The sequence below is a fragment of the Heloderma suspectum genome, chromosome 1 (assembly GCF_057233095.1).
Source record: "Heloderma suspectum isolate Gila_16-S chromosome 1, 16-S_ref, whole genome shotgun sequence".
Taxonomy (NCBI): Eukaryota; Metazoa; Chordata; class Lepidosauria; order Squamata; family Helodermatidae; genus Heloderma; species Heloderma suspectum.
The window spans coordinates 237,992,328-238,009,444 of NC_139458.1; positions in this window are offsets into that span (position 1 = coordinate 237,992,328).

The following is a 17,117-nucleotide window of genomic DNA, read 5'->3' on the forward strand; positions in this document are numbered from 1 at the left end:
GTCCATAGAGGAAATTAGGGTTGAGACTCAAATTAGGGTTAGGGTTGGCGAGACTTGGCTTCCCAGGATGGAACCAGGGCGTCTGTAAAGCCAAGCATGTTGAAACAGATTGAGTGGCCCAACAGGATGTGTTCCCTCCTGTCTTTTAGTACACCGCATGGACTGGGGGATGTTAAAGTTCCTCTAGAAAATTTGGGTAAAACCCCAAGTTAGGGTTAGAGTTGGGGAGACTTGGCTTCCGAAGAGGGAACCAGGGTCTTGGGGAAGACTAGCTTGGTGAAACGAACTGAGCAGGTCATCAGAAAGGGGTGCCGACCGTCTTTTCGTACAACGTGAGGACGGGGTGATATTTCAGTCTAAACAGGAAATAAGGGTTGAGACTCAAATTAGGGTTAGGGTTGGGGACACTAGGCTTGCCAGGAAGGAACCTGCATCTTGGTAAAGCCTAGATTGGTCAAACAGACTGAGTGAGCCATTGGAGGTTAACTAACTGCCCATTAGTACAGCTTGTGGACAGGGACAAGTTTCAGTCCCGAGAGGAAATTAGGGTTAAGACCCAACTGAGGGTTAGGGGTCAGGAGACTTGGCTTCCCAGAATGGAAACAGGGTGTTGCTGAAGCCAAGCATGGTGAAACAGACTGAGAGGGCCAAAGGAATGGTGTGCCTGCCTTCTTTTAGTGCGACCTGTGGATGGGGGTTTGTGACAGTTGCACAAGTAAATTAGGGTTAAGACTCAAGTTAGGGTTAGGGTTCGGGAGACTTGGCTTCCCTGGATTGAACCAGGGCCTCGGAAAAGCCAAGCATGCAGAAATAGGATAAGTGGGCCTGCAGGATGGGTTGCCTCCTGTCTTTTAGTACACCGCGTGGACGAGGGGATGTTTCATTCCCAAAATAAAGTAGGGTAAAAACCCAAGTTAGGGTTAGGGTTGGGGAAACTGGGCTTCCTAGGTAAGAAACGGGTTCTTGGTGAAGCCTAGCTTGGTGAATCAGCCTGAGGGGGACATCAAGATGTCTTCCATACTGACATTTGGTACACTCTGTGGACGGCGGTATGTTTCAGTCCAAAGAGGAAATTAGGGTTGAGACTCAAATTAGGGTGAGGGTTGGCGAGACTTGGCTTCCCAGGATGGAACCAGGGCGTCTGTAAAGCCAAGCATGTTGAAACAGATTGAGTGGCCCAACAGGATGTGTTCCCTCCTGTCTTTTAGTACACTGCGTGGACTGGGGGATGTTAAAGTTCCTCTGGAAAATTTGGGTAAAAACCCAAGTTAGGGTTAGGGTTGGGGAGACTTGGCTTCCGAGGAGGGAACCAGGGTCTTGGGGAAGACTAGCTTGGTGAAACGAACTGAGCAGGTCATCAGAAAGGGGTGCCGACCGTCTTTTAGTACAACGTGAGGACGGGGTGATGTTTCAGTCTAAACAGGAAATAAGGGTTGAGACTCAAATTAGGGTTAGGGTTGGGGACACTAGGCTTCCCAGGAAGGATACAGCGTCTTGGTGAAGCCTAGATTGGTCAAACAGACTGAGTGAGCCATTGGAGGTTAACTAACTGCCCATTAGTACAGCTTGTGGACAGGGACAAGTTTCAGTCCCGAGAGGAAATTAGGGTTAAGACCCAACTGAGGGTTAGGGGTCAGGAGACTTGGCTTCCCAGAATGGAAACAGGGTGTTGCTGAAGCCAAGCATGGTGAAACAGCCTGAGAGGGCCAAAGGAATGGTGTGCCTGCCTTCTTTTAGTGCGACCTGTGGATGGGGGTTTGTTACAGTTGCACAAGTAAATTAGGGTTAAGACTCAAGTTAGGGTTAGGGTTCGGGAGACTTGGCTTCCCTGGATTGAACCAGGGCCTCGGAAAAGCCAAGCATGCAGAAATAGGATAAGTGGGCCTGCAGGATGGGTTGCCTCCTGTCTTTTAGTACACCGCGTGGACGAGGGGATGTTTCATTCCCAAAATAAAGTAGGGTAAAAACCCAAGTTAGGGTTAGGGTTGGGGAAACTGGGCTTCCTAGGTAAGAAACGGGTTCTTGGTGAAGCCTAGCTTGGTGAATCAGCCTGAGGGGGACATCAAGATGTCTTCCATACTGACATTTGGTACACTCTGTGGACGGCGGTATGTTTCAGTCCAAAGAGGAAATTAGGGTTGAGACTCAAATTAGGGTGAGGGTTGGCGAGACTTGGCTTCCCAGGATGGAACCAGGGCGTCTGTAAAGCCAAGCATGTTGAAACAGATTGAGTGGACCAACAGGATGTGTTCCCTCCTGTCTTTTAGTACACTGTGTGGACTGGGGGATGTTAAAGTTCCTCTGGAAAATTTGGGTAAAAACCCAAGTTAGGGTTAGGGTTGGGGAGACTTGGCTTCCGAGGAGGGAACCAGGGTCTTGGGGAAGACTAGCTTGGTGAAACGAACTGAGCAGGTCATCAGAAAGGGGTGCCGACCGTCTTTTAGTACAACGTGAGGACGGGGTGATGTTTCAGTCTAAACAGGAAATAAGGGTTGAGACTCAAATTAGGGTTAGGGTTGGGGACACTAGGCTTCCCAGGAAGGATACAGCGTCTTGGTGAAGCCTAGATTGGTCAAACAGACTGAGTGAGCCATTGGAGGATAACATACTGCCCATTAGTACAGCTTGTGGACAGGGACATGTTTCAGTCCCAAGAGGAAATTAGGGTTCAGACTCATCTTTGGGTTAGGGGTCAGGAGACTTGGCTTCCCAGAATGGAAACAGGGTGTTGCTGAAGCCAAGCATGGTGAAACAGACTGAGAGGGCCAAAGGAATGGTGTGCCTGCCGTCTTTTAGTACAACCTGTGGATGGGGGTTTGTGACAGTTGCACAAGTAAATTAGGGTTAAGACTCAAGTTAGGGTTAGGGTTCGGGAGATTTGGCTTCCCTGGAGTGAACCAGGGCCTCGGAAAAGCCAAGCATGCAGAAATAGGATAAGTGGGCCTGCAGGATGGGTTGCCTCCTGTCTTTTAGTACACCGCGTGGACGAGGGGATGTTTCATTCCCAAAATAAAGTAGGGTAAAAACCCAAGTTAGGGTTAGGGTTGGGGAAACTGGGCTTCCTAGGTAAGAAACGGGTTCTTGGTGAAGCCTAGCTTGGTGAATCAGCCTGAGGGGGACATCAAGATGTCTTCCATACTGACATTTAGTACACTCTGTGGACGGCGGTATGTTTCAGTCCAAAGAGGAAATTAGGGTTGAGACTCAAATTAGGGTGAGGGTTGGCGAGACTTGGCTTCCCAGGATGGAACCAGGGCGTCTGTAAAGCCAAGCGTGTTGAAACAGATTGAGTGGCCCAACAGGATGTGTTCCCTCCTGTCTTTTAGTACACTGCGTGGACTGGGGGATGTTAAAGTTCCTCTAGAAAATTTGGGTAAAAACCCAAGTTAGGGTTAGGGTTGGGGAGACTTGGCTTCCGAGGTGGGAACCAGGGTCTTGGGGAAGACTAGCTTGGTGAAACGAACTGAGCAGGTCATCAGAAAGGGGTGCCGACCGTCTTTTCGTACAACGTGAGGACGGGGTGATATTTCAGTCTAAACAGGAAATAAGGGTTGAGACTCAAATTAGGGTTAGGGTTGGGGACACTAGGCTTCCCAGGAAGGAACCAGCGTCTTGGTGAAGCATAGATTGGTCAAACAGACTGAGTGAGCCATTGGAGGATAACATACTGCCCATTAGTACAGCTTGTGGACAGGGACATGTTTCAGTCCCAAGAGGAAATTAGGGTTCAGACCCAACTTAGGGTTAGGGGTCAGGAGACTTGGCTTCCCAGAATGGAAACAGGGTGTTGCTGAAGCCAAGCATGGTGAAACAGACGGAGAGGGCCAAAGGAATGGTGTGCCTGCCTTCTTTTAGTGCGACCTGTGGATCGGGGTTTGTGACAGTTGCACAAGTAAATTAGGGTTAAGACTCAAGTTAGGGTTAGGGTTTGGGAGACTTGGCTTCCCTGGATTGAACCAGGGCCTCGGAAAAGCCAAGCATGCAGAAATAGGATAAGTGGGCCTGCAGGATGGGTTGCCTCCTGTCTTTTAGTACACCGCGTGGACGAGGGGATGTTTCATTCCCAAAATAAAGTAGTGTACAAACCCAAGTTAGGGTTAGGGTTGGGGAAACTGGGCTTCCTAGGTAAGAAACGGGTTCTTGGTGAAGCCTAGCTTGGTGAATCAGCCTGAGGGGGACATCAAGATGTCTTCCATACTGACATTTGGTACCCTCTGTGGACGGCGGTATGTTTCAGTCCAAAGAGGAAATTAGGGTTGAGACTCAAATTAGGGTGAGGGTTGGCGAGACTTGGCTTCCCAGGATGGAACCAGGGCGTCTGTAAAGCCAAACATGTTGAAACAGATTGAGTGGCCCAACAGGATGTGTTCCCTCCTGTCTTTTAGTACACCGCATGGACTGGGGGATGTTAAAGTTCCTCTAGAAAATTTGGGTAAAACCCCAAGTTAGGGTTAGAGTTGGGGAGACTTGGCTTCCGAGGAGGGAACCAGGGTCTTGGGGAAGACTAGCTTGGTGAAACGAACTGAGCAGGTCATCAGAAATGGGTGCCGACCGTCTTTTCGTACAACGTGAGGAAGGGGTGATGTTTCAGTCTAAACAGGAAATAAGGGTTGAGACTCAAATTAGGGTTAGGGTTGGGGACACTAGGCTTCCCAGGAAGGAACCAGCGTCTTGGTAAAGCCTAGATTGGTCAAACAGACTGAGTGAGCCATTGGAGGTTAACTAACTGCCCATTAGTACAGCTTGTGGACAGGGACAAGCTTCAGTCCCGAGAGGAAATTAGGGTTAAGACCCAACTGAGGGTTAGGGGTCAGGAGACTTGGCTTCCCAGAATGGAAACAGGGTGTTGCTGAAGCCAAGCATGGTGAAACAGACTGAGAGGGCCAAAGGAATGGTGTGCCTGCCTTCTTTTAGTGCGACCTGTGGATGGGGGTTTGTGACAGTTGCACAAGAAAATTAGGGTTAAGACTCAAGTTAGGGTTAGGATTCGGGAGATTTTGCTTCCCTGGAGTGAACCAGGGCCTCGGAAAAGCCAAGCATGTAGAAATAGGATAAGTGGGCCTGCAGGATGGGTTGCCTCCTGTCTTTTAGTACACCGCGTGGACGAGGGGATGTTTCATTCCCAAAATAAAGTAGGGTAAAAACCCAAGTTAGGGTTAGGGTTGGGGAAACTGGGCTTCCTAGGTAAGAAACGGGTTCTTGGTGAAGCCTAGCTTGGTGAATCAGCCTGAGGGGGACATCAAGATGTCTACCATACTGACATTTGGTACCCTCTGTGGACGGCGGTATGTTTCAGTCCAAAGAGGAAATTAGGGTTGAGACTCAAATTAGGGTGAGGGTTGGCGAGACTTGGCTTCCCAGGATGGAACCAGGGCGTCTGTAAAGCCAAGCATGTTGAAACAGATTGAGTGGCCCAACAGGATGTGTTCCCTCCTGTCTTTTAGTACACCGCATGGACTGGGGGATGTTAAAGTTCCTCTAGAAAATTTGGGTAAAAACCCAAGTTAGGGTTAGAGTTGGGGAGACTTGGCTTCCGAGGAGGGAACCAGGGTCTTGGGGAAGACTAGCTTGGTGAAACGAACTGAGCAGGTCATCAGAAAGGGGTGCCGACCGTCTTTTCGTACAACGTGAGGAAGGGGTGATGTTTCAGTCTAAACAGGAAATAAGGGTTGAGACTCAAATTAGGGTTAGGGTTGGGGACACTAGGCTTCCCAGGAAGGAACCAGCGTCTTGGTGAAGCATAGATTGGTCAAACAGACTGAGTGAGCCATTGGAGGATAACATACTGCCCATTAGTACAGCTTGTGGACAGGGACATGTTTCAGTCCCAAGAGGAAATTAGGGTTCAGACCCAACTTAGGGTTAGGGGTCAGGAGACTTGGCTTCCCAGAATGGAAACAGGGTGTTGCTGAAGCCAAGCATGGTGAAACAGACGGAGAGGGCCAAAGGAATGGTGTGCCTGCCTTCTTTTAGTGCGACCTGTGGATGGGGGTTTGTGACAGTTGCACAAGTAAATTAGGGTTAAGACTCAAGTTAGGGTTAGGGTTCGGGAGACTTGGCTTCCCTGGAGTGAACCAGGGCCTCGGAAAAGCCAAGCATGTAGAAATAGGATAAGTGGGCCTGCAGGATGGGTTGCCTCCTGTCTTTTAGTACACCGCATGGACGAGGGGATGTTTCATTCCCAAAATAAAGTAGGGTAAAAACCCAAGTTAGGGTTAGGGTTGGGGAAACTGGGCTTCCTAGGTAAGAAACGGGTTCTTGGTGAAGCCTAGCTTGGTGAATCAGCCTGAGGGGGACATCAAGATGTCTTCCATACTGACATTTGGTACCCTCTGTGGACGGCGGTATGTTTCAGTCCAAAGAGGAAATTAGGGTTGAGACTCAAATTAGGGTTAGGGATGGCGAGACTTGGCTTCCCAGGATGGAACCAGGGCGTCTGTAAAGCCAAGCATGTTGAAAAAGATTGAGTGGCCCAACAGGATGTGTTCCCTCCTTTCTTTTAGTACACCGCATGGACTGGGGGATGTTAAAGTTCCTCTAGAAAATTTGGGTAAAACCCCAAGTTAGGGTTAGAGTTGGGGAGACTTGGCTTCCGAGGAGGGAACCAGGGTCTTGGGGAAGACTAGCTTGGTGAAACGAACTGAGCAGGTCATCAGAAAGGGGTGCCGACCGTCTTTTCGTACAACGTGAGGACGGGGTGATGTTTCAGTCTAAACAGGAAATCAGGGTTGAGACTCAAATTAGGGTTAGGGTTGGGGACACTAGGCTTGCCAGGAAGGAACCTGCGTCTTGGTAAAGCCTAGATTGGTCAAACAGACTGAGTGAGCCATTGGAGGTTAACGAACTGCCCCTTAGTACAGCTTGTGGACAGGGACAAGTTTCAGTCCCAAGAGGAAATTAGGGTTAAGACCCAACTGAGGGTTAGGGGTCAGGAGACTTGGCTTCCCAGAATGGAAACAGGGTGTTGCTGAAGCCAAGCATGGTGAAACAGACTGAGAGGGCCAAAGGAATGGTCTGCCTGCCGTCTTTTAGTACAACCTGTGCATGGGGGTTTGTGACAGTTGCACAAGTAAATTAGGGTTAAGACTCAAGTTAGGGTTAGGGTTCGGGAGATTTGGCTTTCCTGGAGTGAACCAGGGCCTCGGAAAAGCCAAGCATGTAGAAATAGGATAAGTGGGCCTGCAGGATGGGTTGCCTCCTGTCTTTTAGTACACCGCATGGACGAGGGGATGTTTCATTCCCAAAATAAAGTAGGGTAAAAACCCAAGTTAGGGTTAGGGTTGGGGAAACTGGGCTTCCTAGGTAAGAAACGGGTTCTTGGTGAAGCCTAGCTTGGTGAATCAGCCTGAGGGGGACATCAAGATGTCTTCCATACTGACATTTGGTACCCTCTGTGGACGGCGGTATATTTAAGTCCATAGAGGAAATTAGGGTTGAGACTCAAATTAGGGTTAGGGTTGGCGAGACTTGGCTTCCCAGGATGGAACCAGGGCGTCTGTAAAGCCAAGCATGTTGAAACAGATTGAGTGGCCCAACAGGATGTGTTCCCTCCTGTCTTTTAGTACACCGCATGGACTGGGGGATGTTAAAGTTCCTCTAGAAAATTTGGGTAAAACCCCAAGTTAGGGTTAGAGTTGGGGAGACTTGGCTTCCGAAGAGGGAACCAGGGTCTTGGGGAAGACTAGCTTGGTGAAACGAACTGAGCAGGTCATCAGAAAGGGGTGCCGACCGTCTTTTCGTACAACGTGAGGACGGGGTGATATTTCAGTCTAAACAGGAAATAAGGGTTGAGACTCAAATTAGGGTTAGGGTTGGGGACACTAGGCTTGCCAGGAAGGAACCTGCATCTTGGTAAAGCCTAGATTGGTCAAACAGACTGAGTGAGCCATTGGAGGTTAACTAACTGCCCATTAGTACAGCTTGTGGACAGGGACAAGTTTCAGTCCCGAGAGGAAATTAGGGTTAAGACCCAACTGAGGGTTAGGGGTCAGGAGACTTGGCTTCCCAGAATGGAAACAGGGTGTTGCTGAAGCCAAGCATGGTGAAACAGACTGAGAGGGCCAAAGGAATGGTGTGCCTGCCTTCTTTTAGTGCGACCTGTGGATGGGGGTTTGTGACAGTTGCACAAGTAAATTAGGGTTAAGACTCAAGTTAGGGTTAGGGTTCGGGAGACTTGGCTTCCCTGGATTGAACCAGGGCCTCGGAAAAGCCAAGCATGCAGAAATAGGATAAGTGGGCCTGCAGGATGGGTTGCCTCCTGTCTTTTAGTACACCGCGTGGACGAGGGGATGTTTCATTCCCAAAATAAAGTAGGGTAAAAACCCAAGTTAGGGTTAGGGTTGGGGAAACTGGGCTTCCTAGGTAAGAAACGGGTTCTTGGTGAAGCCTAGCTTGGTGAATCAGCCTGAGGGGGACATCAAGATGTCTTCCATACTGACATTTGGTACACTCTGTGGACGGCGGTATGTTTCAGTCCAAAGAGGAAATTAGGGTTGAGACTCAAATTAGGGTGAGGGTTGGCGAGACTTGGCTTCCCAGGATGGAACCAGGGCGTCTGTAAAGCCAAGCATGTTGAAACAGATTGAGTGGCCCAACAGGATGTGTTCCCTCCTGTCTTTTAGTACACTGCGTGGACTGGGGGATGTTAAAGTTCCTCTGGAAAATTTGGGTAAAAACCCAAGTTAGGGTTAGGGTTGGGGAGACTTGGCTTCCGAGGAGGGAACCAGGGTCTTGGGGAAGACTAGCTTGGTGAAACGAACTGAGCAGGTCATCAGAAAGGGGTGCCGACCGTCTTTTAGTACAACGTGAGGACGGGGTGATGTTTCAGTCTAAACAGGAAATAAGGGTTGAGACTCAAATTAGGGTTAGGGTTGGGGACACTAGGCTTCCCAGGAAGGATACAGCGTCTTGGTGAAGCCTAGATTGGTCAAACAGACTGAGTGAGCCATTGGAGGTTAACTAACTGCCCATTAGTACAGCTTGTGGACAGGGACAAGTTTCAGTCCCGAGAGGAAATTAGGGTTAAGACCCAACTGAGGGTTAGGGGTCAGGAGACTTGGCTTCCCAGAATGGAAACAGGGTGTTGCTGAAGCCAAGCATGGTGAAACAGCCTGAGAGGGCCAAAGGAATGGTGTGCCTGCCTTCTTTTAGTGCGACCTGTGGATGGGGGTTTGTTACAGTTGCACAAGTAAATTAGGGTTAAGACTCAAGTTAGGGTTAGGGTTCGGGAGACTTGGCTTCCCTGGATTGAACCAGGGCCTCGGAAAAGCCAAGCATGCAGAAATAGGATAAGTGGGCCTGCAGGATGGGTTGCCTCCTGTCTTTTAGTACACCGCGTGGACGAGGGGATGTTTCATTCCCAAAATAAAGTAGGGTAAAAACCCAAGTTAGGGTTAGGGTTGGGGAAACTGGGCTTCCTAGGTAAGAAACGGGTTCTTGGTGAAGCCTAGCTTGGTGAATCAGCCTGAGGGGGACATCAAGATGTCTTCCATACTGACATTTGGTACACTCTGTGGACGGCGGTATGTTTCAGTCCAAAGAGGAAATTAGGGTTGAGACTCAAATTAGGGTGAGGGTTGGCGAGACTTGGCTTCCCAGGATGGAACCAGGGCGTCTGTAAAGCCAAGCATGTTGAAACAGATTGAGTGGACCAACAGGATGTGTTCCCTGCTGTCTTTTAGTACACTGTGTGGACTGGGGGATGTTAAAGTTCCTCTGGAAAATTTGGGTAAAAACCCAAGTTAGGGTTAGGGTTGGGGAGACTTGGCTTCCGAGGAGGGAACCAGGGTCTTGGGGAAGACTAGCTTGGTGAAACGAACTGAGCAGGTCATCAGAAAGGGGTGCCGACCGTCTTTTAGTACAACGTGAGGACGGGGTGATGTTTCAGTCTAAACAGGAAATAAGGGTTGAGACTCAAATTAGGGTTAGGGTTGGGGACACTAGGCTTCCCAGGAAGGATACAGCGTCTTGGTGAAGCCTAGATTGGTCAAACAGACTGAGTGAGCCATTGGAGGATAACATACTGCCCATTAGTACAGCTTGTGGACAGGGACATGTTTCAGTCCCAAGAGGAAATTAGGGTTCAGACTCATCTTTGGGTTAGGGGTCAGGAGACTTGGCTTCCCAGAATGGAAACAGGGTGTTGCTGAAGCCAAGCATGGTGAAACAGACTGAGAGGGCCAAAGGAATGGTGTGCCTGCCGTCTTTTAGTACAACCTGTGGATGGGGGTTTGTGACAGTTGCACAAGTAAATTAGGGTTAAGACTCAAGTTAGGGTTAGGGTTCGGGAGATTTGGCTTCCCTGGAGTGAACCAGGGCCTCGGAAAAGCCAAGCATGCAGAAATAGGATAAGTGGGCCTGCAGGATGGGTTGCCTCCTGTCTTTTAGTACACCGCGTGGACGAGGGGATGTTTCATTCCCAAAATAAAGTAGGGTAAAAACCCAAGTTAGGGTTAGGGTTGGGGAAACTGGGCTTCCTAGGTAAGAAACGGGTTCTTGGTGAAGCCTAGCTTGGTGAATCAGCCTGAGGGGGACATCAAGATGTCTTCCATACTGACATTTAGTACACTCTGTGGACGGCGGTATGTTTCAGTCCAAAGAGGAAATTAGGGTTGAGACTCAAATTAGGGTGAGGGTTGGCGAGACTTGGCTTCCCAGGATGGAACCAGGGCGTCTGTAAAGCCAAGCGTGTTGAAACAGATTGAGTGGCCCAACAGGATGTGTTCCCTCCTGTCTTTTAGTACACTGCGTGGACTGGGGGATGTTAAAGTTCCTCTAGAAAATTTGGGTAAAAACCCAAGTTAGGGTTAGGGTTGGGGAGACTTGGCTTCCGAGGTGGGAACCAGGGTCTTGGGGAAGACTAGCTTGGTGAAACGAACTGAGCAGGTCATCAGAAAGGGGTGCCGACCGTCTTTTCGTACAACGTGAGGACGGGGTGATATTTCAGTCTAAACAGGAAATAAGGGTTGAGACTCAAATTAGGGTTAGGGTTGGGGACACTAGGCTTCCCAGGAAGGAACCAGCGTCTTGGTGAAGCATAGATTGGTCAAACAGACTGAGTGAGCCATTGGAGGATAACATACTGCCCATTAGTACAGCTTGTGGACAGGGACATGTTTCAGTCCCAAGAGGAAATTAGGGTTCAGACCCAACTTAGGGTTAGGGGTCAGGAGACTTGGCTTCCCAGAATGGAAACAGGGTGTTGCTGAAGCCAAGCATGGTGAAACAGACGGAGAGGGCCAAAGGAATGGTGTGCCTGCCTTCTTTTAGTGCGACCTGTGGATCGGGGTTTGTGACAGTTGCACAAGTAAATTAGGGTTAAGACTCAAGTTAGGGTTAGGGTTTGGGAGACTTGGCTTCCCTGGATTGAACCAGGGCCTCGGAAAAGCCAAGCATGCAGAAATAGGATAAGTGGGCCTGCAGGATGGGTTGCCTCCTGTCTTTTAGTACACCGCGTGGACGAGGGGATGTTTCATTCCCAAAATAAAGTAGTGTACAAACCCAAGTTAGGGTTAGGGTTGGGGAAACTGGGCTTCCTAGGTAAGAAACGGGTTCTTGGTGAAGCCTAGCTTGGTGAATCAGCCTGAGGGGGACATCAAGATGTCTTCCATACTGACATTTGGTACCCTCTGTGGACGGCGGTATGTTTCAGTCCAAAGAGGAAATTAGGGTTGAGACTCAAATTAGGGTGAGGGTTGGCGAGACTTGGCTTCCCAGGATGGAACCAGGGCGTCTGTAAAGCCAAACATGTTGAAACAGATTGAGTGGCCCAACAGGATGTGTTCCCTCCTGTCTTTTAGTACACCGCATGGACTGGGGGATGTTAAAGTTCCTCTAGAAAATTTGGGTAAAACCCCAAGTTAGGGTTAGAGTTGGGGAGACTTGGCTTCCGAGGAGGGAACCAGGGTCTTGGGGAAGACTAGCTTGGTGAAACGAACTGAGCAGGTCATCAGAAATGGGTGCCGACCGTCTTTTCGTACAACGTGAGGAAGGGGTGATGTTTCAGTCTAAACAGGAAATAAGGGTTGAGACTCAAATTAGGGTTAGGGTTGGGGACACTAGGCTTCCCAGGAAGGAACCAGCGTCTTGGTAAAGCCTAGATTGGTCAAACAGACTGAGTGAGCCATTGGAGGTTAACTAACTGCCCATTAGTACAGCTTGTGGACAGGGACAAGCTTCAGTCCCGAGAGGAAATTAGGGTTAAGACCCAACTGAGGGTTAGGGGTCAGGAGACTTGGCTTCCCAGAATGGAAACAGGGTGTTGCTGAAGCCAAGCATGGTGAAACAGACTGAGAGGGCCAAAGGAATGGTGTGCCTGCCTTCTTTTAGTGCGACCTGTGGATGGGGGTTTGTGACAGTTGCACAAGAAAATTAGGGTTAAGACTCAAGTTAGGGTTAGGATTCGGGAGATTTTGCTTCCCTGGAGTGAACCAGGGCCTCGGAAAAGCCAAGCATGTAGAAATAGGATAAGTGGGCCTGCAGGATGGGTTGCCTCCTGTCTTTTAGTACACCGCGTGGACGAGGGGATGTTTCATTCCCAAAATAAAGTAGGGTAAAAACCCAAGTTAGGGTTAGGGTTGGGGAAACTGGGCTTCCTAGGTAAGAAACGGGTTCTTGGTGAAGCCTAGCTTGGTGAATCAGCCTGAGGGGGACATCAAGATGTCTACCATACTGACATTTGGTACCCTCTGTGGACGGCGGTATGTTTCAGTCCAAAGAGGAAATTAGGGTTGAGACTCAAATTAGGGTGAGGGTTGGCGAGACTTGGCTTCCCAGGATGGAACCAGGGCGTCTGTAAAGCCAAGCATGTTGAAACAGATTGAGTGGCCCAACAGGATGTGTTCCCTCCTGTCTTTTAGTACACCGCATGGACTGGGGGATGTTAAAGTTCCTCTAGAAAATTTGGGTAAAAACCCAAGTTAGGGTTAGAGTTGGGGAGACTTGGCTTCCGAGGAGGGAACCAGGGTCTTGGGGAAGACTAGCTTGGTGAAACGAACTGAGCAGGTCATCAGAAAGGGGTGCCGACCGTCTTTTCGTACAACGTGAGGAAGGGGTGATGTTTCAGTCTAAACAGGAAATAAGGGTTGAGACTCAAATTAGGGTTAGGGTTGGGGACACTAGGCTTCCCAGGAAGGAACCAGCGTCTTGGTGAAGCATAGATTGGTCAAACAGACTGAGTGAGCCATTGGAGGATAACATACTGCCCATTAGTACAGCTTGTGGACAGGGACATGTTTCAGTCCCAAGAGGAAATTAGGGTTCAGACCCAACTTAGGGTTAGGGGTCAGGAGACTTGGCTTCCCAGAATGGAAACAGGGTGTTGCTGAAGCCAAGCATGGTGAAACAGACGGAGAGGGCCAAAGGAATGGTGTGCCTGCCTTCTTTTAGTGCGACCTGTGGATGGGGGTTTGTGACAGTTGCACAAGTAAATTAGGGTTAAGACTCAAGTTAGGGTTAGGGTTCGGGAGACTTGGCTTCCCTGGAGTGAACCAGGGCCTCGGAAAAGCCAAGCATGTAGAAATAGGATAAGTGGGCCTGCAGGATGGGTTGCCTCCTGTCTTTTAGTACACCGCATGGACGAGGGGATGTTTCATTCCCAAAATAAAGTAGGGTAAAAACCCAAGTTAGGGTTAGGGTTGGGGAAACTGGGCTTCCTAGGTAAGAAACGGGTTCTTGGTGAAGCCTAGCTTGGTGAATCAGCCTGAGGGGGACATCAAGATGTCTTCCATACTGACATTTGGTACCCTCTGTGGACGGCGGTATGTTTCAGTCCAAAGAGGAAATTAGGGTTGAGACTCAAATTAGGGTTAGGGATGGCGAGACTTGGCTTCCCAGGATGGAACCAGGGCGTCTGTAAAGCCAAGCATGTTGAAAAAGATTGAGTGGCCCAACAGGATGTGTTCCCTCCTTTCTTTTAGTACACCGCATGGACTGGGGGATGTTAAAGTTCCTCTAGAAAATTTGGGTAAAACCCCAAGTTAGGGTTAGAGTTGGGGAGACTTGGCTTCCGAGGAGGGAACCAGGGTCTTGGGGAAGACTAGCTTGGTGAAACGAACTGAGCAGGTCATCAGAAAGGGGTGCCGACCGTCTTTTCGTACAACGTGAGGACGGGGTGATGTTTCAGTCTAAACAGGAAATCAGGGTTGAGACTCAAATTAGGGTTAGGGTTGGGGACACTAGGCTTGCCAGGAAGGAACCTGCGTCTTGGTAAAGCCTAGATTGGTCAAACAGACTGAGTGAGCCATTGGAGGTTAACGAACTGCCCCTTAGTACAGCTTGTGGACAGGGACAAGTTTCAGTCCCAAGAGGAAATTAGGGTTAAGACCCAACTGAGGGTTAGGGGTCAGGAGACTTGGCTTCCCAGAATGGAAACAGGGTGTTGCTGAAGCCAAGCATGGTGAAACAGACTGAGAGGGCCAAAGGAATGGTGTGCCTGCCTTCTTTTAGTGCGACCTGTGGATGGGGGTTTGTGACAGTTGCACAAGTAAATTAGGGTTAAGACTCAAGTTAGGGTTAGGGTTCGGGAGACTTGGCTTCCCTGGATTGAACCAGGGCCTCGGAAAAGCCAAGCATGCAGAAATAGGATAAGTGGGCCTGCAGGATGGGTTGCCTCCTGTCTTTTAGTACACCGCGTGGACGAGGGGAAGTTTCATTCCCAAAATAAAGTAGGGTAAAAACCCAAGTTAGGGTTAGGGTTGGGGAAACTGGGCTTCCTAGGTAAGAAACGGGTTCTTGGTGAAGCCTAGCTTGGTGAATCAGCCTGAGGGGGACATCAAGATGTCTTCCATACTGACATTTGGTACACTCTGTGGACGGCGGTATGTTTCAGTCCAAAGAGGAAATTAGGGTTGAGACTCAAATTAGGGTGAGGGTTGGCGAGACTTGGCTTCCCAGGATGGAACCAGGGCGTCTGTAAAGCCAAGCATGTTGAAACAGATTGAGTGGCCCAACAGGATGTGTTCCCTCCTGTCTTTTAGTACACTGCGTGGACTGGGGGATGTTAAAGTTCCTCTGGAAAATTTGGGTAAAAACCCAAGTTAGGGTTAGGGTTGGGGAGACTTGGCTTCCGAGGAGGGAACCAGGGTCTTGGGGAAGACTAGCTTGGTGAAACGAACTGAGCAGGTCATCAGAAAGGGGTGCCGACCGTCTTTTAGTACAACGTGAGGACGGGGTGATGTTTCAGTCTAAACAGGAAATAAGGGTTGAGACTCAAATTAGGGTTAGGGTTGGGGACACTAGGCTTCCCAGGAAGGATACAGCGTCTTGGTGAAGCCTAGATTGGTCAAACAGACTGAGTGAGCCATTGGAGGTTAACTAACTGCCCATTAGTACAGCTTGTGGACAGGGACAAGTTTCAGTCCCGAGAGGAAATTAGGGTTAAGACCCAACTGAGGGTTAGGGGTCAGGAGACTTGGCTTCCCAGAATGGAAACAGGGTGTTGCTGAAGCCAAGCATGGTGAAACAGCCTGAGAGGGCCAAAGGAATGGTGTGCCTGCCTTCTTTTAGTGCGACCTGTGGATGGGGGTTTGTTACAGTTGCACAAGTAAATTAGGGTTAAGACTCAAGTTAGGGTTAGGGTTCGGGAGACTTGGCTTCCCTGGATTGAACCAGGGCCTCGGAAAAGCCAAGCATGCAGAAATAGGATAAGTGGGCCTGCAGGATGGGTTGCCTCCTGTCTTTTAGTACACCGCGTGGACGAGGGGATGTTTCATTCCCAAAATAAAGTAGGGTAAAAACCCAAGTTAGGGTTAGGGTTGGGGAAACTGGGCTTCCTAGGTAAGAAACGGGTTCTTGGTGAAGCCTAGCTTGGTGAATCAGCCTGAGGGGGACATCAAGATGTCTTCCATACTGACATTTGGTACACTCTGTGGACGGCGGTATGTTTCAGTCCAAAGAGGAAATTAGGGTTGAGACTCAAATTAGGGTGAGGGTTGGCGAGACTTGGCTTCCCAGGATGGAACCAGGGCGTCTGTAAAGCCAAGCATGTTGAAACAGATTGAGTGGCCCAACAGGATGTGTTCCCTCCTGTCTTTTAGTACACTGTGTGGACTGGGGGATGTTAAAGTTCCTCTGGAAAATTTGGGTAAAAACCCAAGTTAGGGTTAGGGTTGGGGAGACTTGGCTTCCGAGGAGGGAACCAGGGTCTTGGGGAAGACTAGCTTGGTGAAACGAACTGAGCAGGTCATCAGAAAGGGGTGCCGACCGTCTTTTAGTACAACGTGAGGACGGGGTGATGTTTCAGTCTAAACAGGAAATAAGGGTTGAGACTCAAATTAGGGTTAGGGTTGGGGACACTAGGCTTCCCAGGAAGGATACAGCGTCTTGGTGAAGCCTAGATTGGTCAAACAGACTGAGTGAGCCATTGGAGGATAACATACTGCCCATTAGTACAGCTTGTGGACAGGGACATGTTTCAGTCCCAAGAGGAAATTAGGGTTCAGACTCATCTTTGGGTTAGGGGTCAGGAGACTTGGCTTCCCAGAATGGAAACAGGGTGTTGCTGAAGCCAAGCATGGTGAAACAGACTGAGAGGGCCAAAGGAATGGTGTGCCTGCCGTCTTTTAGTACAACCTGTGGATGGGGGTTTGTGACAGTTGCACAAGTAAATTAGGGTTAAGACTCAAGTTAGGGTTAGGGTTCGGGAGATTTGGCTTCCCTGGAGTGAACCAGGGCCTCGGAAAAGCCAAGCATGCAGAAATAGGATAAGTGGGCCTGCAGGATGGGTTGCCTCCTGTCTTTTAGTACACCGCGTGGACGAGGGGATGTTTCATTCCCAAAATAAAGTAGGGTAAAAACCCAAGTTAGGGTTAGGGTTGGGGAAACTGGGCTTCCTAGGTAAGAAACGGGTTCTTGGTGAAGCCTAGCTTGGTGAATCAGCCTGAGGGGGACATCAAGATGTCTTCCATACTGACATTTAGTACACTCTGTGGACGGCGGTATGTTTCAGTCCAAAGAGGAAATTAGGGTTGAGACTCAAATTAGGGTGAGGGTTGGCGAGACTTGGCTTCCCAGGATGGAACCAGGGCGTCTGTAAAGCCAAGCGTGTTGAAACAGATTGAGTGGCCCAACAGGATGTGTTCCCTCCTGTCTTTTAGTACACTGCGTGGACTGGGGGATGT